Source organism: Papilio machaon, chromosome 5 (assembly GCF_912999745.1).
Source record: "Papilio machaon chromosome 5, ilPapMach1.1, whole genome shotgun sequence".
In the NCBI taxonomy this organism is placed as follows: domain Eukaryota; kingdom Metazoa; phylum Arthropoda; class Insecta; order Lepidoptera; family Papilionidae; genus Papilio; species Papilio machaon.
This window is the reverse complement of record NC_059990.1, coordinates 6,995,106-7,018,120: the sequence shown is the minus strand read 5'-3', so window position 1 is coordinate 7,018,120 and position 23,015 is coordinate 6,995,106. Positions and strand designations below refer to the sequence as shown.

At 31.7% G+C, this 23,015-nt stretch overlaps 1 protein-coding gene across 2 annotated transcripts in view; it reads left to right on the top strand.

Moving 5' to 3' along the window:
* The window catches only part of LOC106713542 (probable serine/threonine-protein kinase nek3), a 99,386-nt gene that overhangs the window by 1,667 nt on the left and 74,704 nt on the right, over positions 1 to 23,015 (top strand). For both annotated transcript variants that reach the window (XM_014506359.2, XM_014506358.2), the window contains exon 2: positions 20,391 to 20,413. The gene's annotated coding sequence lies outside the window, so the exon portion shown is untranslated. The remainder of the gene's footprint in view (positions 1 to 20,390; positions 20,414 to 23,015) is intronic.

Genomic DNA, 23,015 nt, shown 5'->3' with positions numbered 1-23,015 from the left:
ATAAGCGGGTTTTTAATTGGATTTAACGAATGATACATCTTATGTAACGCCCTTTGAGATCCTCTACTAAAGTTAACAAAAACTTAAGCAAAAACACCATATGATGTCAGTTTTATATTTTCGTACAACGGACTCATAAATAAATAAAAATGCAAGATTGTTTTTGTATTCATTAATAACTAAACTTCCAATATTAATAATTTTTTGTATTAATGTCTCGGAAGTTGGTACCTACTATGTGGTAGTAATTGTTAAAAAAAATACAATCCAAACAACTACAGAGTTATTTATAAACAATAGTTAAAATTCAATTGCATATATTTTAACTCTATCAAATTTAACAATGTCCAATTAAAATTAACTATCATTATAAATGCATTGGAAACTATTCGACTGTATTATAAACATACGTTTCTGATCGGATTTATATAGCGAAAACATACGTTTGCAAATTTTATTGTTCTCCTTCGTTAAAATTAAATTTTGCAAACTACATATTATACTTCATAGTTATATCGGAGAATTTATTTTGAATCGTACTTACATTTATAGTTATGCATTTTTTTCTCCCACGGAATATTTTGTTTTCATCAAGGTTTTTTTTATAAAGTTTAACATTTACAACTTTATTATGAATGATCGAAGATATGTTAAGTAATCTTTAACTTTGGCTAAGTAACTAAAATAATTTCTTGCTCTCTTTCAACAGAGGACTCTCTTAACTATCGTAAAATTTACACATTATCTACAACCCGTACAACAAAACTGATTGCCAGAAAAAATAAATAAAATAAAACATAACCAGCACGAACAAATGCATTCTTCAACATTAGTTACAGCTACAAAACAAAAGCGCGACGCTACAAAGTATTAAAAGATTCAAACTTCACGGTAACTTGTGGTTAGCTGCTGGTCTTATTGGTACCTAAAATAGTGGTATGCACAGCATCTTGTATGCAATTGTGAGGAACCATAAAGTGTGGAGGGTATTATATGAATAGACGTGAAAGCGACTCGTTATAAGATATTCGGAGCACGCGACGCGACGCCACATACCCGGTAAGGCACAAGCCGCACGTAGCGGTACTCTGACGCAACTAATTATACACAACTCCTCAATAGATCCGAATCGACCGAATGGATCTGTGTTGTGATCGTTGTGCGAAGCGAAAGTCACACGTAATACCAACTCGTTTCGTCGTTATGCCCGACAAAAGAGATTAACTACGGATGGCCCCGTGGAATTTCTGATAACTGCAGTGTCGTAACCGATCCTTAACTAGCTTGCTAAAATGCGTAATAAATCGGTCAACGTACTCATTGTTACTTAATTACAACAGTTTAAATAAAACCTTTATAATTTCAAATTTTTTTTTTTTTAATTTTCGGTCAATTTACTAAAAACATAACACATTACAATGTAGGATTTAAAAAAAAAAATTGGTGATCTAAAATAATAAATTTTACCTCTGTTCATATAAAGTATATCGTTTACTGCCCAGAAAGTTAATTAACAAATGAAATATACAATAACATAAGATATCAATAAATCCTTTGCAATTAACATTCAAGTTAACTGGAAAATATTGAAATGTCAACAAAACAAATCAAGTTTTCGCTTCGATAGGCAAGTGTCTACTATTTATTCAATAATTATTATCGCAAACGTTTATTCAACTGAGAAATTAACAAATCTGGTATTATCTTACAAGCACGATCTGTTTCTATTTGTTTTGTTGGCAGCTAATATTTACACCTGTTAAAATAAGCTATAGCTAGATTATTAAAAGTGTAACAATCTTACTTGTATTAAAAATGCGAATGTTTAAAAGGTTGGATTGATGGATGTTTGTTTGAAGGTATCTCCGGATATGAACAGCTCAACGGATCTTGATGAAATTTGGCACAGATTTAGAACATAGTCTGGAAGAACACATAGGCTACTTATTACGTTTTTTTTAACACCGCGTGGACGGAGTCGCGGGCGACATCTAGTATAACTAGTATACTCGTCAGTATTCTCCTAAACATATGTGAAACTGCCAACTTATTTTTTTTAATTGGTTGTAAAACATTCACTTAAAAGCACTAATTGGGTCCATTTTTAGTCGCAGTCAAATACTTATGGACATCAATTACTGCACACATAACTTATACCCCTTGTAATATAACCGTCATCTCATACACGTCCCCACAGAAGGGTTAGGAATCTACCCAACTTTGACGTGACTAGGCCTTAACCAGCCATACTGGCCCAATGCGGCTTGGTTGACTTCACCCATATCTTTGAATTTCTTGTCAGATTGTTGTCAAGTTGCATCGTGATGTTTTCCTTCACCGTAATAACGTCGGATACATATGAAATTCTAAAATTGAAAAACATTAGTACATGGCGGGATTCAAACCTGGACTCCACACCTGGATCCAGTCCGGTCAAGTGCTTAACAACTGCGCCACCGACGCACAATAATACGACGCACCTATAATAATAAAAAAAACATAGTAATTATAAAATATGAGTACATTGTTACTTATAGATGTGTTATGTGATTGCATCCGGTTATTTACTATTCATACGAATTGTTTATATCTCATTAATTCCGTTGGTTCATGTGCATCGAATGACTAATGCATGTAATTCTAGTTATGTAAAGGAGATCACATACAGTGAATAAAACTCGAGGCTACATAAAAAATTGTCTCATTCGTTCTGCATTCCGACATTTCTCTTGTCTTTTTATGCTCCGACAGTAAACATAAATAACTGCCTTTTTGCTAGATTTATGAACAAAATGATAAGAACAAACATTATATTTAATTTATTAAAAACTTTTTTGTACAATTATAAGTTGAGAAAATTTATCCACGATTTGAAAGGGATAAAGCATTAGATCCAAAATACAAAATCCGTGCTATTATTGCTAGCGATTTCAAAACGTAATGTAATCCGTATTATTTCCTAGACTTCATAATTGCTAAAAAAACATTAAGAAATGGTTGATCGGTTATTATTAATGTCCTGCTAGAAACTGAACCTAATAGTTGATGGTCAATTAAATTGCGCCCAAAAAACAAAAAACGTATGCAAAAGTTTTTTGTATTAAGGTTGTTTCTAAAACAGAATCTTATTGAAATTAAACACAACTTCAAAGCTAATTTTTTATTCCTTTTTATACAAACGACCGCAACATATGACTCAGTTAAGTGTCAATGAAAATGTAAAGGAATTCTTAGCTAATTTATAGAAGTTGGATAATCTTTCAATGAGGAAAAAGGTCTTAAACAAACAAGTAATCACTTACAATTCTCAAAACTTCGAATGTAGTCGAAAGTGACCGCTCGGTGAAGAGTCAATGCCCCCATAACAAGGTTCAGCGCTCCTCCCGAGACATTCTTAACCTGTACTGAATGCTAACCTTATGAGTACTGTACAAAAGAATTTGAAGAAGAAATTTCCAAGCAAATATTTAAGATTGCACAGAGAAAAAACATTTTGTTCTACAAAATACACGGAAACTTTGTGTACATCTTACTTATATCATTAACTAGCTTTTACCCGCGAGTTCGTCCGCGTGGAATAAAAAATAGAAAACAGGGTAAAAATTATCCTATGTCCGTTTCCTGGTTCTAAGCTACCTGCTCACCAATTTTCAGTCAAATCGATTCAGCCGTTCTTGAGTTATAAATAGTGTAACTAACACGACTTTCTTTTATATACATAAAATGTTTCGATGGGTGGATGTTTGTTATTAGGTATCTAGAGAACGGCTCAACGGATCTTGAATAAATTTGGGATGGAGGTAGAACATAGTCTGAAAGAACACATAGGCTACTAATTAAGGTTTTTTTTTAAATCCTGCGCGGACGAAATCGCGGATGGCAGCTAGTATGGGTATAATATAAGCAAAAGTGAATTCAGAGATATTTGGCAGCAATCAAATAATTCCCAATCACTAAGTTATCGTTATTTAACTATTAGAACGAATAAGTGCACACGATTTAATTATAATTACTTACAACACACATAAAAATCGACCATTAAAGGTGTGGAAATTTTAATCCTATAAAACCCATACCGTCCGCAAAATATGACTTCATTTGCCCATAAAGAGTTAGATAAACAAGATACCGGACATATTTTTCTCTATTAAAGCTGTAAGCTATGCTTTGTACGGACTTCAAGAAGAAACTTGGTTTTAAATCGGTCAAGTTAACGGATATATCTCTCTACCTGTCTTGACATTACGTTGTTGGCAAAACCTTGAATAGCAAAACACTAACATTCATTTCAGATGATATCTCTGCATATTTTTAGCTTTTATCCATTATTTTTAATTATTTTACCTATTATAAGGTAGTTCTAAATAATTATAAGTACTCTATACAACATTTTTGTTAGCCTCGTAACATAATTCTCTAATTTTTTATTCGCAGTGATTATATACAAGGGCGTTTAAATTATCCGTCGATTACTAAACATTCATTCCGTTTATTCTTCTATTCGCATTTATAATATTAGTAACATTAAAAAACAAACAAAATTTTGGTGGAAAATATTTGACAATCGGGAAATGGTTGGTTTCTGAGACCAAAATCTCCGTTTAAAAGATGTTATTTCTATTTTGTCAAGGTAATGAGAGGGGTTACGATATGTTTTATATAGAGATTTTGATCTGAGAAATCAAGGGTAAGTGGGCTACAAATTATACTTCTATATTTATCAGACTTAAGTTGCCACTTTACTACTTCTAAACAACCTTAAATCGCCCACTGCCGAGCGTAGGCCTACCTACTACTAGTAGAACACTGATATGCTTAGTGAGGAATCATTAAGTTACCTAGTTTTAGTTTGAAACTTTACATAGTTTTGTACCAGTTAATTTCCGCTCGCAGGCAAACGATCTTAGTTATTACCATGAGTGTGTATTTAAATATTGACTAATATAACTATGTAATTATTTAACAACACCTGTTTCCAATACATCATTCGTGCAAATATGTCGTCATACTTCAAGGATTTCATCATATGCAAAAAATTATGCACAAATCAAATAGTTTTTTTTATATTACAAGGTGGCAAACGAGCAAGCGGCCACATGAATTCGCCGAACTGACGAAGCGACCGCTGCCCATAGACATTCGCAATTGCAGATTAGTTGCCTACCCTCAATCGACGAAGGAGGAGACGCCTCTGGCACTTAAATTTCGTTAAAGTAAATATTCGATAAAATTTGATTGATGATCCCTAGTAAGTATATCTAAATTTATCTTAAGAGATACATTTAAATAATTTTTACCTACTGATTTTTAACTTTAAGCCTTACTTTATTCTTTATTTACATTTGGTCAACAAAGTATCTTCAAATATACGGAACTTCAATTAATACCAGCAAAAAGCGGTACTTTAGTAGAGCTCATGAAGCTTACTACTTAGTAATCATTTGTAAAATATGATTAAGAAAAATTATATCACTTAGAGTAGGCTCTGAGTACCTCAGTTGGTACGTTGATGATAATAATGATGAAATTCTTCTTTGTTTATATTTTTTTTAAATAGGTATTATACATGTATTATTAGTTTTAAATATTTCAAACAGATGGCATCAGTAATACAATTAAATCTATTGAATTAAAATCTTCTATAAAATTTAATTTTTACGATAGATAACACAATTGAATCGGTCATTTCAAAAACCTCATAAGTCACAAAATTATAATTTTTCAGAAATCAATAAAAACTGTTTCATACACAAACAAATGAGTTTTGAAGAGCTTCTTTATGGTTAATTTAGTATTCGAGGGGTAAAAAATTAAAATAGCGTATAATCTTTTCGCTTTATTAATAGAAATAATGAAAAAAACCTGATAAACAGTTCTTGACTTATGTTGTTTTAGCGAGAAATAGGTTTAGTGGTATATAATTTAACCAAAAAAATTGTAGTAATCATATTTTTTATTGCTTGTAATTAAGAATTACACTTAAAAATAATCTTATTAATATTTCACATGTATTAATTTGTCATGTTTTAATATCTTTATGGTACATAGTCATATTCTCCATCATTCTCATCTGGATTATCTTCAACATTTGCAGTTGGCCAGCTAAAAATGTTGTTATAAAATGGCATATGCTCTTCCGGAATGCTATCTTGAACTAGTTTTAAATCGTCTATTTTATTTTTATTGATGGGCACTTTCAAATTATAGGCTTTCGTTGATGGAAGTGAAACAGAAGTTGTTATTTTCTTCAATAATGAGAATGAATGTTCAATCAATCCATCAATATATTCCTCGGCTATGATAGTTCCTTTTCGATCTGAATCATATGAAAAACTCATGTATGTCGAAGGTGCAAAAGACTTTTTCTGGTCCTTTGGGACTTTTTTTCCATAAGATTCAGTTGACAAACATTTTTTTTGTACAAATTTGGCCACCATTTCTTATATTCTAAAACATCTTCAGTTTTTAGCTCTATAACTGTGAATGTTGAGCTGGAGTTCGAAACCAAATCAATGTATTCTCTTGGGACGTAGATACGATCATGCTTCCGAACTTTTTTTTTTATGACTCCAAAATCACGGTCATTTGGTAAGAAGGAGTGACCACGTATGGGAAAATACTGATAAACTACCTTTGAAAAACCATTTTCTGTAAAAAAAGCATGTTGGAAAAAATGTTGACTTAAGTGGTTTTTGAAATGACCGATTCAATTATAAATAAATTAAAATTACTGTGACAAAACACAATTCTTAGTATAGTGTACCACAAATCGTTAAACATTGTTAAATAGTATATGGTTCTCTTCTCTCACCCTGATTATTTGAAAGAACGTTTTTTTTAATATTACATGACATGTACATGTAAATAAAAGAAACAAAATAATTACTTATGTTGACCTCTTAAAAACTCGCATAAATACGTACTCGAGGCGTATGCATATTGTTAAGCATAAATAATATTTATTCTGGCTTGAAAATCTTGAATTTGAAACAACTAGGCCACTAGCACAAGTATATGACATCTCAACATGCACATATTTGTCTTATCTTAATTCTTAGTAACATTATAAATGCGAATATTTGGATGTATGAATGAATGGATGGATGTTTGATAGGATATATCTTTAGAACGGCTGCATGGATCTGTATGAAGTAGGGTTTGGTAACACAGTCTGGAAGAACACATAACCTATGATCCCGGAAATGTGTACGATTCCCGTGGGATACGTTCGATCTACTTATTTACTCGATAACTTCGCAACTATTCAACACATCTTATTGAAAAGCACAGATATAGAATATAGTCTTGAGTGAGAGATATTTTTCACACCTTTTTTAAATTCTGTGCAGACGAAGTCGCGGACAAAAGTAGTATCTTTATAATATTCATAGCAACTTTGCATATTTCATACATGTAACTAGTACCTTAAACGTCCATATGTATACTTAATTGCAAATGTACGAGCTCGAAACAAGTTTTATACAGAAGGATTTATTTATGCTAAATCTATGTCAAGATCAAGGAATCTACAAACAAGTTTGTTACTCACAATGTTTATCTACCGCCAAACGTCACTGACCCACAAAAATGCACTCGTATAAAAAAAAAGCCTGAAAACATCAGAACGTCTTTAACAAAGATCCTACGGTATTCGTATACACCAAAACCAGTAACACCGGTTGTTCAGATTTATTTAAGAATTATATTTATTTATATAGCAATACATAAATAATTTGAACTGCTTCGATAGTAGTTTCAAATTTACTTTATCGTTTTGTACTCGCAACTAACATTTAATTTAAAATGGTAACATTGTAATATTGCTTGTCGAATCGCTTTCATTAAAGTCTATAAAACAAATTACTTCAATTGACGCCATATAGTTAAGCATTTAAAAATAAAACTACGCTTAGCATGTCTTCATTTGTGAAAGAAAATGTAATGAAAATCTCTGAAGACTCTAACTATACTCAAATATCATTTTAGATTAACACTTTTAGATGACACTAATAAATTTCCCTGACTTTATCCCACTTGTATTTAAGATATATTTTATACAAAAAAAAACAATTAAGGAAATTTTTCGTTTTACAAATTATATAAAGCCGTTTTCGTCTTAGGTTATTTTCTACTACTTAATAAAAAAAAATTGAACCAAGCTTCTTTACCATGTTATTTATAAAACTTTATAAAACCTCTTAAAGAGTCACAAATTAGAACGACACTCCATCGTTGTTTTACAAAAATAAGTTTACTAAGCCGTAAAGTTGTGAAGCGATAGGAAGTTGAGAATACAAAATAATGCACTTGGAACAGTCGATACTCTAAGTTGGAGACTTAATCTTAGTTCGGTTTACTTCAGTGCTGTACCGCGTCGGTTCTTCCCATCCATTCCATTACTTACGGACATAGCTTACGGAGTTCAGCTTGGACGGCGTGCACTTTTGTTTTTAGTTCGGAAAGCACGAGGCATCTCGGCCATAACTTTTTAACAAGATTAACTGTTAATTTTATACAAGCTTTTCAATAATTACAAGGATTAATGCATTAAGCTATCAATACTTCAGATATCAATTAGCACAGATTATTAATTGTAATTTGTAAGGTTAGTATCCAGCTAGCAAAACAATAAACTTATTTTTTTCAGTAAATGATTTATTTATACGAGTACACCCAACAGATAAGTCCAATATTCACAAAAGTAGTATTATTATACTACTTTTGTACTCACAAGACTGACAATTTTTCTAATTACAGGTTAACAATAGACCACAACTAAATTCAATTAAAATAAAGTATAAATTAAAATTAGGTCTAGGTCTGAGCCTACATTCAGTAGTATAATAGAATCTTTAAAGAAAAAATCGGCAAGTTTCATATGTTTTGTATAAACATGAGATGAGCTTATTTCACTTTTGAACTTCAGCTATATTAACTACGGCTTAAGATAAAAAATGAAATGAAAAAAATGTACAATTTAAGTTTAAATAAAATGCAAGAGGTAATAAAGTTGATAGCATTTGTTTCGGGATGCTTAACTCTATAGTTCAAGTTTCATTGATCATTAAAATGCAGCGCGAGGTGGTCGTAAAAATCTATTGATATTCAAATAAAGTGCCAACACATCAGCAGCGAGTCAAGCTATAAAGCACTATATTGCATCGTAAATGCAATGAATGTAATAAAAGCTCTAAAACTTGGAAAACCTTGAGTAGACAAAGATGAACAAACAAAATACTATTAGTTTTCCAAATTCAGTTAAAAATATAAATCTAAAACTGAGAGTCATTGTCTTACGCAAAATATTAAAGAAAAGAAATTCATTAGCAATTGGGACTTCAACTCAAAGCGTCATAATATTTAAGACACCAATTAACATTTCCCAAATATCTAAGTACGTAACCATCACTTATTACGAACATGTTTCTTTTTTATCAAGAGAAACATGTAATCAGTAATCACATAGCGAACAAAAAGTTTATACTTACTATGTATGTTAAACAATAGACAATTAGTAATTTAAATTTAAAATATACCTTATTCAATTATAATAAGGTCAGTTATTGTAGCGTCTTCAAACTATTGTAAGAAGAAACGAGTGGAACGTGCAATTTTGTCGTAAAAACTGGAGAGCCGTGAATTATGACCGCGACTCGCAGCAGTCTGTCGGCCACCAGTTCCGGCCGAGACTTTCCAATGAAAGCGACGCACGACAACATAGCTTTTACGGTATTATTTCATAATATTCTATTTCTCGATTAAAATCCATTACAGTAAATTGATAATTTAAGGACTTTATATACCTAGTATCGCTTATTTTATAGTTATTAAGATATTTTTAGAATTCACATTGTAAAAATATAATTGCATTTATTTTTTAATTTAATTAGTAAAAAATTTCGAACATTATGTATTTTTATCTCAAAGGATTTTATAATTTGATATACTAAACTTTTGTCTTTAAGGTTCCTTATATCAACAGAACTATAACTGATGGCTTAGCATTAATATTTGCGAGACGCGACTGCGATACATCTACAAATTATGTCAAAAATTGTATGATATTTGTTGGTGCACTTTAAGCATGGGATGCTTTAATGCAAGTTTTGTCGGTGACGTTACAAAAACATTCTCACGAATATTCGTGCTAAGCCCTCAGGAGGTCATGCATCGTGTTAACAGTTTGCAAAATATTACTATAAGTATGCATGTTCATATTTTATTTCACATCTTATTTTTTCCGTAAGGTTGAATAACTTATTATGCGTTAAGAATCTAAATGCTCATATTAAAAACAAAGTTGCGATTTTTAATTAACTTTCCTCTCTTATGTACATTTTCATGTTAATATAATTTTACATAAGCACTGAAGATTATGCGGAAACATGTTACGGCATCAAGATCTCGTGTTGTTAACAATATTGATGATTTTATTTAAATGATATAATTTATTAAAATCTGTGGTCATAAGATGCGATTGTCACGGCCTAAATGCATTTTAATAACAGACCTTTAGCTATTCTTCTGTAATAAGTGTTTAAGTTTGTGAATTCTTTCTTTAGACCCAAATTAACATCTTGCACCGATCCAACTGCAATTATTTCTTTTGTTGAAATAATAATTTGTTGTAAGAATTTTCGCGATCCGCCAACTCGTATTGCATTTAACCAAGGTTTAATATTCAATTTGCTCTAATTTTAATAACAAGGCGACTTGAAGGCCGCCCAGTAAATAATTGCTTTGAAACTTATAGGTTTCCTCTAAAATAAAAGGAGACCCTTCGCCTTTTATAATGAATATTAAATATCTTACGCGCCTATATTAAGTTTTGATTGTATACCAAATCTTGTTAACACAAGAATTTTATTAGCAATTTATTAGTCGAAAAAAAAATTGTAAACAAGTACTAAGACAAAATAAAAATTCTTATTATATGGTAACTTATACCATAGAAGAATATTGTTACAAGTTTAATAAAATAAGTTAATCTGTTATAAAAAGTTATATTTAACCAGCAAGTTAATATGATAAAAAAATATTTTGATAAACTCGAATTTACTTGCTCTATCAGTGAAAAATATTTCTTAAGCCAGCTACAGACGTTCCAATTTGAGTGAACAGTTGTTCTGAACAGTTCGAGAGATCAGTCAAAATTGAACGGCAGTAGCGATCTTTATAAGTTTTTTTTTAACATACGTGAAAATGTTTTTAAAGTGCATTTTTAGGGAATGTCATTAGTATTTTCTTTTTCCATAAAAATAGTGTGTCAAGTATAATTTAACATGTTATTAATATATCCTGCCATCAAACACCTTGAGTGACTTATATCACTGACCTACATTTGTCTAGGTCAGTTATACCTATAAAGGAAGAATGCATTATAGTACTAAATCTATGATTATCTATAATAAAAACGTATTTTATTTATAAAGTATCCAAGAATGTAAAAAATGTAAATGTTATTAGAACAAGGAAAATGTATTAAAAATAAACGCAATAAAATCTTAACAATGAAACGATTGAATTGTAAAAAATAACAATTTAAATGTATTTTTTTTTTTTTAATTAAATGGTTCGATTAAATATGAACAGCGCATTTTTAATTTGTAGATTTTCCATTTGGGTCACATTTCACAATCATAATTGTATCAAAATATTTAAACAGATTTTTCTTAGATTTCAAAAGTCAACAAGACATAAATTAAAAGGAAACATATCTCAACGTAAATAACAAAAGCAAGTTGGGAATTGCGATGTCCGAGTTAGTCGTATCTTGGGAATTAATCAAGCAAGTTTAAAGTACACTCGACGTCCATACGAACCCTCCACTGCATACGCTGCCTAACCGACTTGATTAAAACAGGGAACACAACGCAAACAAGCTACTTATTTCAACAAACCTCTCCTTATCTCATACAAGATGCTCATATACAAGTTCTGAAGCATTAGCGGTGTCTTTAAACACAACTCATCCTTAGTAAGTATCGTTTTAATTAAGTTTTTTAAAGTTAAAATATTAAGCCTTTTACAATTGTAATAATTTCTATATTAAAATTTTATTTGCAAACCGATACTGACGTAATTTCTTATGTTACGAATCCATCATATTTATAGTCAAATCTATAATAATATGAATGCTAGTTGATGCTCGCCTTAGTTAGTGTGGAAGTTTCAGATTGTAATCTTTCACTGTTTAAAGTTTCATCCATAACAGTACGACCGTTAGTTCATAGTAACAAACATCCATACATATTAGTGAGAATTATATTCAATTACATAATGTTTTTAACAGGAGTGTTGACACTAAGATGAAATATTTTTAACGATGATTAACTCTGCCAAACCGAACCGTTACAGCTATTTTATAATAAACTTAATGGCTTTACAGCCGCATAAAGAAATCCATTTATATTAAAATCCGTAATTTTTCCGAGGTGTTATATAAATTTATTACGATATCGACTTAATTGTGATGCAAATCACTTTGACACTTACGCAACTATAATTCACAATTTTCCGTTGAATTGCCATCTTAAAAAACTGTTGACCTCATCAATAATAAAGCTATAAAAAGTTTAATCGATAATCCATTGTCTTTTAAATTAACAACACTTTCTCAAAATAAAGAATTATTTAATTCACTTGTTAATAATTACGTATATTGATAATAAGTTTTAATATAAAATGCGTAGAGTTTCTCTATTATATCACATTTTATGTTTTATTTTACGAATACGTTTTGTAATAAAAGTTAAATTTTATCTCTTAATTTTAATGAAACACTTAAATTTATTAAAACCAATAATAGAAACGATTATTTTATGCAATAAGTTTTAATAAAAATAATCTTAAGTTACGGCAATTACTTGTAGCATTTATTGTACACTACATAAAGAAACTTAACTACATCAAATTAATTTTATTTGATTACGAATGAAGTAATAAGGAATTGTGAACTTAAAATACTCATAAATACTTTTACCCTTTAAATTTCTACAAGTTCACAAAATATTTATAAAATATGATAACAAGTATTATCACGTAAAACCCTTTTACATGAAATAGCAATCTTGATCTTGCTTTTGCTCGCTACATTAGAGTTCAACGCGCGATGATTGTTGCGCACGCGCTTGGTTTTGATGTTCAACTTTTTTCTTTTAATTTATAAGTTACCTCATTCCTTTCATTACAATATTGTAAGTCAATTAATTATTATTTTAATTGTAATGGTATTCTAGTATTATGTTAAAAACAGTAAACTTTCTTTTAAATACCCGTTAAATAATAAATGAAGCTCGACAATAAAAAAGTTTTTTATTTGATATATCATTCAAAGTTCATTATAATAAAGAAAATTGCTTGCGTTTTATGGCCATAATCAAAGTCTCAAGCGAAATTTGCAGTTTACATCTTTCGGAATATATTTTTCTTTAAACATACGAAAAGAAATATTACTGTTTAAAATACCGAAATATATGGATACATTTGCACGACACATTAAAAAGTTTTATATCCCCAAGTTTAATGTCCTATAAAAATGTTATTTTGAAATTCAAGCTGACATGTATAAAATGTAAAAAATATGACCGAAAGGCTTCAAATACATACACTAAACAAAAAATAAAATTAAATGTTTAGTGCCTAATTCCTACGTATGAACGAACTTTATAAATCATAACGCGTTTATGCCTAATTATATTCATGTTTTTGGTCATTTTTGATGTGGACACGTACATACTCGTATATTTGTCAAATAAAACATTGTCGTAAGCAGATCATTGTAGTATCACTAAAACTCTAAGATTCAAAAATTATTAATAATAATAAATTGGATAGAACATACAAACCAATAACATATTATTAAGCAACATATTATAATTTCTATGTCCTAAATACGTAAATCGCGGGTAAGAGTTCATATTGGCCGTCAAGCGTTGGCGCATTCGACCAACCTTGTTAAACTTACTTGACGCCGTGAGCGAATCACGCGCTCCGCCGCTAGTTCTACGTAAACAATCCCATAAAACATAATATGTTTGAAATTGTCGCTCGCGCACCGCACGCGACTGTCATTAATTCCTCATACCCGCGCCAGTACCCGCGCATTCAATGTGAACACTCGCAAATGTTTGAAATTTCTCGACGTCACTGTATGTAAATGGGCGTAGGCTCTTGTACATTCGAGTAATTACGATGTGAATACAAGGTATCGACCGCGCCTGCTCCCGCGCCCGCTCCCGCGTATTCAGTGTGAACAAGCACATGGAGTTTACTTAATATTTTAAATTTAAGATTTTTTCAAATCAGGTCATTAATTTCGGAGCCCATTCAGTGCAAAAAAACTCTTTATAATATAGGTTCAGATTATCTTAGATCAAAGTTTTAGTGATGTTACAGTGATCTGCTTCCGACATTACTATATTCAAGCACCACTTTATCCCCATGTTGTGTGTGGTCTGACTTTCCCCGTCAAACTTTTCCACAGTCAACTATTATTGCAAGCTTCAATTTCAAATTACAATCCTCATAAATAATAATTATTCAACAAAAACCATTAGAATTTTACTTCATAATTTTCTTGTCGGCACGCTCTCTCGCGTTGCGCCTGAACAAGTCAGTCCGCTTTCGCGAGTCATTGTGGTGCGTGTGCCGTGTCGTGTGGTTTAGATGAAGTTAACATTCATCTCAATCATGTTTCCTGGCACATATCATGATGTGAATGATACATGTCTTGTTCATTAAGTAAATAGATAAGTGTCACTATATTATTGTAAATCTTCGATGCGTTGAGACTTAGTTTAATAACTATATATGAAAGGGATGACCCTTTCATTTTATACCTTATATTAAAACAGTAGACAAAGTAGTCAAATTCTACGATTAGTGTATTATTTTAACTAGTACAATTTTTTTTTTAAGTTACTTAATAATAGTCAATAAATGCATTAGAATAGTTAAATTAGTTTTTAGAAAATTATTGTATAATCTGTTACTAGGCAAAAAATTATTTGGTTTTACAACGATAGTTAGAAGTATAAAAAACTCACATTTAAGAGTACTAACATGGTTCATCTAACAAACTGCGTGTATAATATAAATATTTATACAATTATACTACAAGTAAAGAAAACTATAGTTTATTTTATGTCTGTATGTCTGTTGTATGGATTGATAGATGGATGTTTGTTAGATGGTATCTCCAGAACAGCGGAACAAATCTCGTTTTTTATTAATACCGCGTGCATGGAGTCGCGGGCGACAGCTAGTTACCTATGAAATGTATACTTGTATTTTTTTCGATCTAATCAAAAAGTCATTTGAGAAGACGTAAGCATCCAATATAGTATTAATTTCCTTATCTGTTATACTATGTAACTAAATTAGCTAAGAAATAAGCTTCTACTACTGATAAAGTTACATAATGACATAGTCATATATGCATTTATGACATGTCAAGATAACATACATTAATCATAATTAAATAAAAACTAAAAGATATTCTGTTCTTATATTTGAGAAATAAAAAGCGATTTTTTGGGTTAATATTATTTTAAACTTACTTTCTACTATTATTACTACATTGACAAAACACATAAAAAAACTAAGTAAATTTTTTGAAATTAATGACATTACAGGTTTTTTTTCTTAAAAAAATAGTATTAATGTCGTGTCTTACGTTTAACTGAAATGTGCAATACCCTTGATCTATACAAGGAAAACTTACGTTAGTTACCAATATTACTTAAGCGCTTATTACTTGACCGGTAGATGTCAAAGTTATTTATTAAAACATACAAAAAGCTTGTCATAAAGCATACGCGGCGTGAGTTCGCGTCACGCAGACTAGCACGCTCCGTTAAGTTAATATCTTTATTTTAACAGTCGTGACACACTGCCAAGCTTCCTCGTCTTGATCTTTAAAATGACATCAGAACAACCTGTTTATGAATGTAATATAGGAAGGTCTTTTGACGTTACTGGATTAAAAAAAAATAGCAAAGTGATAAATGTCTTCCGCGGTAGTGTCTTTATTATAAAATATATGTACAAATTATAACAGCTAAATTATAAGTATTTAAAAATTACCTAACGAATATTTGTTACAGTTCTAAGCTTACGAAAAAGCAAATTTACCACGATAATTACCAGCGACAGCCGGTCGCCAAAATAAATCGTAGAGTTTTAATGTTTAGGTAGGAGTCCGTCCAAAAGCTGGCGACCAGGTAATAATTTCAATCTGCAGCACCGTCCGAACTTCAAAATGGCCGAACTTGGAGACATTACGCTTTAATTTTGGCCCGACACACAGATAAATAAGTTGTTGCCGGGAGAATTACGTTTAAACCGTTTAAACTTTCAGACGTAGAATAGATTGACGCCGATCGTTATCCTCTCTCAATATTAGCAAAGCATTGGATACGAATTTCTCATTAAAATCTCCAAAGTGAATTCCTATTCCTTCAATACTCTATTCAATTCTGCCTTTTGAAACTAAATCTAAAGTTTTCAACGAATTACTTTGACAATAACGGATTGAATATAAAATTTCAACTCCCGGAATTAATTAAATGAGAAATGGTACTAATTTCTTAGGGGGGCGGTTAATAAAATAACGAACATTTGAATAGAAAGTTCATTTGTTAATTTTGATGGTGGGCGAATGGCGGGGCTGGTAACATAATAATATACTTTGGTTTGAAGGGTGCAAATCTATGCTCAATTTAACCATAGATTTAAATAAACAATTGTATCCGTTGATGCCGTATACTTGATTAGAATAACAGTATACTTGCATCTATTAACAGTATCTTATTATTACTTATTATTATTACTATTCGTCCGATTATCCGATGAAACAAAAGAATAAGTAGTAACAAAGCATTTTAACGCCCGCATGACATGTTGGATTTAAGACCACCGAATTTATTGCATAAAAAAGCTTTATAATTTTCTCTCCATTTGCTTTATCGGTCGTAAAAGTTGCAAAACTTTTTTGTTGCATGGTGTGCTACGACGAAAAGCTTGCGATATGTCACGACATGACTCTTATTTGCTTTCAACATACGTATACATATTATAATAATGACTAGGATTACACTTCAAACATTTTGATAGTTAGAGATTTAGTAAGTAAATTAAAGTTAAGAGATTTTATTGATTCAAGTTCGTCAGAATAACTTTATAATAACAAAACTGCTGACTCAGTTTCCAATCAGCAAAAGTTGCAAATTTTCTATTCACTGATCTGCTGACGCCAGGTGAGAAGTTCGTTTTCATCCCGCCTTGTAATATGCTAATCAAACTGACTGACTTATCAAACAGAATCGAATTTAATTTCAACGAAGTCCTTCGTTTAGAAGTTTCGTTTTTCTTGAATAAACCGAGCTGATTAATTTTCAAAACTCATTCTCGGATTCACTGAATGAAACAAGTTTAATTAGCATCCCAAAGTTGGATATCGCTATGAACTCTCAAATTAAAATACACAGCTGTCAAAATTATGTCAATAGTTATTCTTTTGTTTTGATTTAGTATCTTTTTAAATTAGTTGACGTTTCCGTTATCATAGAAGACCTCAAAACTCCTTTTAAATTTGAAGTATACAGCATTTATCGTAGTCAACTGTTAAGTCTGTTGTACAAAACGTAATTCTTGGAAATTAATACTGTATCCTTGCTCGAGCTCCATAAAAGCAACGTTGAATCGTGGACGCGAGTCGTCTATTCGTATAATCATAGCGACTACATGTCAACTGTATAGATTTGCTCCGCTATCATGAAAATCACGGCAACTTCAACGCGGTAATATTAGGTCCTTACATATGAAATTGGCGTTTTTCGTACTGGCCACTTTAATCACGAATTTCTCCTCTTTGGTGAGGAATTCCAAATTCAAATTTGTACAGCTATAGACTCATGTATTTGTGGTTCGATGACCGTCATTCATTTGTTTTTTTTCTTCTGTTTTTTTCTGTTTGCGTCACTCATTTTACAAAATGGAAAACTTAAAATATCGCATTATTTACGAGTACGAGTTCCGCCGTGGCACTAGTGCTGCGGAAACGACTCGAAGGGTGAATGATGTGTATGGCGGTCGTGTTGCAAAAGAAAACACAGTTCGTTTTTGGTTCTAACGTTTTCGTTCTGGAAATTTCGATCTGCAGAACAAGCCCCGTGGACGGCCTGAGACTCAAGTTGATAATGAAGAGTTGAAGGCTATTGTGGAAGCGGATCCATCGCAAACCACGTCCGAGTTAGCTGCAGGCTGCGATGTTAGTGATAAAACTGTTTTAATTCACTTGAAGCAAATTGGGAAGATTAAAAAGCTTGAAAGGTGGGTACCTCACAAATTGACTGAAGCAAACCGGCAAACGCGCGTCGACTGTTGCGTTACATTACTAAACCGGCACAATAATGAAGGTATTTTAAACCGAATCATTACCTGTGATGACAAATGGATTCTTTACGATAATCGGAAGCGCTCAGCGCAATGGTTGGATCCTGGCCAGCCAGCCAAATCCTGCCCCAAGCGAAAATTAACCCCAAAAAAGTTACTTGTAAGCGTTTGGTGGACTAGTGCCGGTATTGTTCATTACAGTTTTCTCAAATCTGGCCAGACTATTACGGCTGATGTCTATTGTCAGCAATTGCAAACCATGATGGAAAAGCTAGCGGCTAAACAACCTAGGCTGGTCAATCGCTCTACGCCACTGCTGCTTCACGACAACGCTAGACCACACACACACACACTGCGCAACAGACGGCTACTAAATTAGAAGAGCTTCAATTGGAAAGTCTAAGACATCCTCCGTACTCCCCGGACCTTGCTCCAACAGATTACCATTTTTTTCGAAATTTGGATAACTTCTTGCAAGGGAAAAAATTCAACTCCGATGGGGCAGTCCAAATCGCCTTCAAAGATTTTATTGATTCCCGTCCGACTGTTTTTTTTAGTAAAGGGATCAATGAACTACCTATGAGATGACAAAAGTGCATAGAAAATAATGGTTCATACTTTGATTAATTAAATATATTATATTAAAAAATATTCGACATTTTGTTCCTCCCATACAAAACGCCAATTTCATATGTAAGGATCTAATATTAACAAAAAGGTTGCGAGCGACTGGCTTGGGCGACGAAAAGAAAATCTCAGCTAAGCGTGCCTGTGTACGAAGCTCTATGATATTAGATTGCGTAGTTCGCTTAGCAACGAAATTTTACATTGCCTTATCTACGAAGGCCTTTATTTCTCCAAACATGGACCACCCGAATCATTTCCCACCAAAGCTTGTTTCCAATTTAAATAATCGCTATATATTAAGAAAATGTAAGATAGTACTTACGTAAACCACATACTTGATTTAATGTATGGAACACCAAATCAACGTTAAAAACGAAAGCCCCTATTTTCCTAATTGTAAAAAATCGTAGTCTTCATTTGTTAAGATCTACGTAAATGTTTTTTTTTTTAAAAAAACAAATCTCTTATCCGACAACCTCTTAACATGACAAAAGCGGTCGCTGTGACCGTAAACCACTCTCTCCGTAACCTCTGACTCGGCGCATAAATTTTTGACATCGGCTTATGTAAGTTTCTCATCGAATTGCAACTTTAATAACAATTATGAATAAAATATTCATTGTGTTGGTTAATAGGTTTCAAAACTGTGGACGCAAAAGTGACTTTAACGCTTATTATATAAAATTCTACTATTCCTATATAGTAAACCAGCGTAATACTTGACGCAGAATGAATGAAGATTCAAATCGGTTTTTCAGTAGGATTTCTTTGTTTAAATTAATTCGTGTTTTTTTAAAAAAACTTCTTAGAGATAAAATTTTTTCCGAAAAAAAAGAAATCTTTCACATGATCCTTCAAGGCGGATATACTGAAATAACATTAACAAATATGCCGATAGGAAAATAGATATTTACCTAAAAAAAAAACCTAGGTAAAAACCTAGGTGTTCAATTAAAAAAATACCCCCATCAAAGTGTCAAGTACTAAAGTTTACAACAAAGCCATAAATCATTCAAATCACCTATAAGTTATTCAAAAACACGAACTTCCTTATCAGTTCACACCTTTTGGTCCGGATCTATTTAATTATTAACCTTTTGCATACCCTCGAAACTCCCTTAAAGTTTTTAACGGCGTTCTAAAATTTCGCATATGCAAATTAATATTAAGGTTAGTAAGATTTGAGAAAGAATACATTTATGGCAAGTTTGAAATGCAGAACAAAAAAAAAACAATATAATGTCGTTTTCAAGCCAAATATCTAAACAAAATTTATCACAAAGACACTGAGACTTTCCTTCTCTCTAATGAAAACTAAACTTATTCAAAGATTTTAATTAAAAGTTTTCACCTTTTGTTGTTTGCAGGAAAATCGAGGCCCTGCCATTTGGTAAGTCAACATTTTCATTTTGAGATATTTTATTTTATGCTAATGATTTCTTAACAACTTATATACTCAATGTTTCTGAGTAAATTAAATTAGTTTTCGACTAATTATTTACTTCAATTTTCCTCTTAATTTTTAAAAAAATACTACTTCAGTATAAAACTTCATATCCTACATTAATTACTAATTCTTTCAAACGACAAATGCGCATCAATTGTCAACACTAAAAAAATATAAAATAATTCCTTCTTATGTTAATTATAAAAGTAAATATAATAGGAAGTGTTCCTATTAAAGTTATTATAGATGTATTCGTTATACAATGACAGTTATAGTAGAAATACCTACTCAACCACTTTCTAGTCTTATCATGGCGACAGGTCAACTTGGTCAAGTACTTGTATGGATCAAAGGAACCGGTCCCACATACTGGGTTATATAACTAGCTTCTGGTTCACATTACATGACTTTTCCTTCTTTGGGAGCAGTTGTTATTTCTTTTTTTTACACATTATACTTATCTTTTCCTGGATCTTATTTAAAAAAGCAACTTGTTTCTTAGTAAATACACTTAAGAATAATGTTGTACTATTTCAACCTATTTCTTCACGTACGCAAATAAGATACTATCAAAAAGGTCACTGACAATTGTTGCATGTTCAACATTTATATTGCCTGTTATTTTACTCTAAAGAAGTAATTTCGGTAAACAAATACGCAACTTATTTTTTTTATACTACTTCATTATTCTATTGACTCACGATGGTAAGATCGACGCGATACAAAAAGTTTTATTTGACTACTGTCATAATTTCCATTTACTATTTTTTTATTTTTTATTTATTTAGGGTTGCCAACAAAATATGTTACACACAGTTATACATAATTTAAAACATAAGTTTCATCTTAGCGTAATCTTAAACATATTTCAATTACAGGCAAACACAGCATTCATATAATCAAAGAGAGTACCACAAAAACAAAACTATAAATAACATCATACTTATACACATCTAAAGAGATCCAAAACAAAGTGCAATGACAATCAGAAAAAAAATAAAAATTTAGTAACATGTAATGAAATATAAGCAAACAGAATAAAATGTATATATTACTTATCCGGTTTTAAGGAAACAGTTGCATTAAGTTTTTTAAGAAAAGATGACACTGAATCAAAGAAAATGTCTATATCCGATAACTTATTAATCGTTTCATTAAATTCACGTGAAATTCTATTGATAGGTGCATTCCTGCCTACATTCGAGCGATAACGGCGAATCATCAACATATCTCTTTTTCTACTATATCTTTTAGACGCATGTCGAGGGACTAGCAACTCAATCTTGCTGATTAAATCTGGAGCTATAGCCATACCATTTATAATTTTATATAATAATAATATATCTGTTACAGTCCTACGATGATTTAAAGACGTCATTTTAAAACGATTTAATCTGTTTACATAATCGAGCTCGCGCGAGCAGGTCTTATCTTTATAGACTAAATACCTCGTGAAACTTTTTTGGACTCGTTCTATTCTATCAATGTGACACTGATACATTGGATTCCAAACAGGAGAGGCGTATTCGAGCACGCTCCTTACATACGCGTTATAGAGTATTTTTAGAGGCAAAATAGTTTTGAAGTCCCTGCAGCACCTTTTAATAAATCCTAGAGTTCTGTTTGCTTTACCGACCATGTTGTCGATATGGTCTATAAATGAGAGCTTAGAATCTAAATGAACGCCCAGGTCGCGTATACTGGAAACTTCATGCATTACCACATTATTTACCGAATAGGATGTAGGAAGAGGCCGAGTTTTTTTCGTGAATTTTATATGAAAGCATTTTTTGACGTTTAAAACCATCCTGTTTGATTCGCACCATCTCTCAATAGCGTTTATGTCGTCCTGCAATAATTGAGCGTCAGCTAAACTTTGTACACATTTATAAATTTTAATGTCATCAGCAAACATTGAGCAGTTGCTATTCTTTATAACATTAACGATGTCATTTACAAAGGCTAAAAATAATATAGGACCTAAGTGTGAACCTTGAGGCACGCCAGATGCAACAACAAAGGCCTCTGATTTAAACCCACCTGTGACTACATACTGTCTCCTATTACTAAGGTAAGAATGAAACCAATTTAAGATCACCCCATGCACACCATAGCTAGATAACTTCTTTGCTAAAATATTGTGGTCCACCTTGTCAAATGCGCTGCTGAAGTCAGTATAGATTGCATCTACTTGTAATTTAGAGTCTATGGACGTAGATATATCATTAACGTATGATACCAGATTGGTTATAGTCGATTTCTTTCTACTAAAGCCATGTTGTTGGTGTTTTAATACAACGTTCAAGTGCGATGAGAGAACCGGAGTTACTAAAGATTCAAAGAGTTTAGCCAATGTACAGAGTAATGACACAGGACGATAGTCTTTTATATTTTTTCGATCCCCTTTTTTAAATATAGGAACAATATTCGCAACTTTCCAAAGTTCGGGAAAGGTGCCAGAGGATAAAGATGCATTGAATATAATTTTTAACGGAAGGGCAAGGTATTGAGCACATCTTATAATGAAAAAAGGCGGTATCCCATC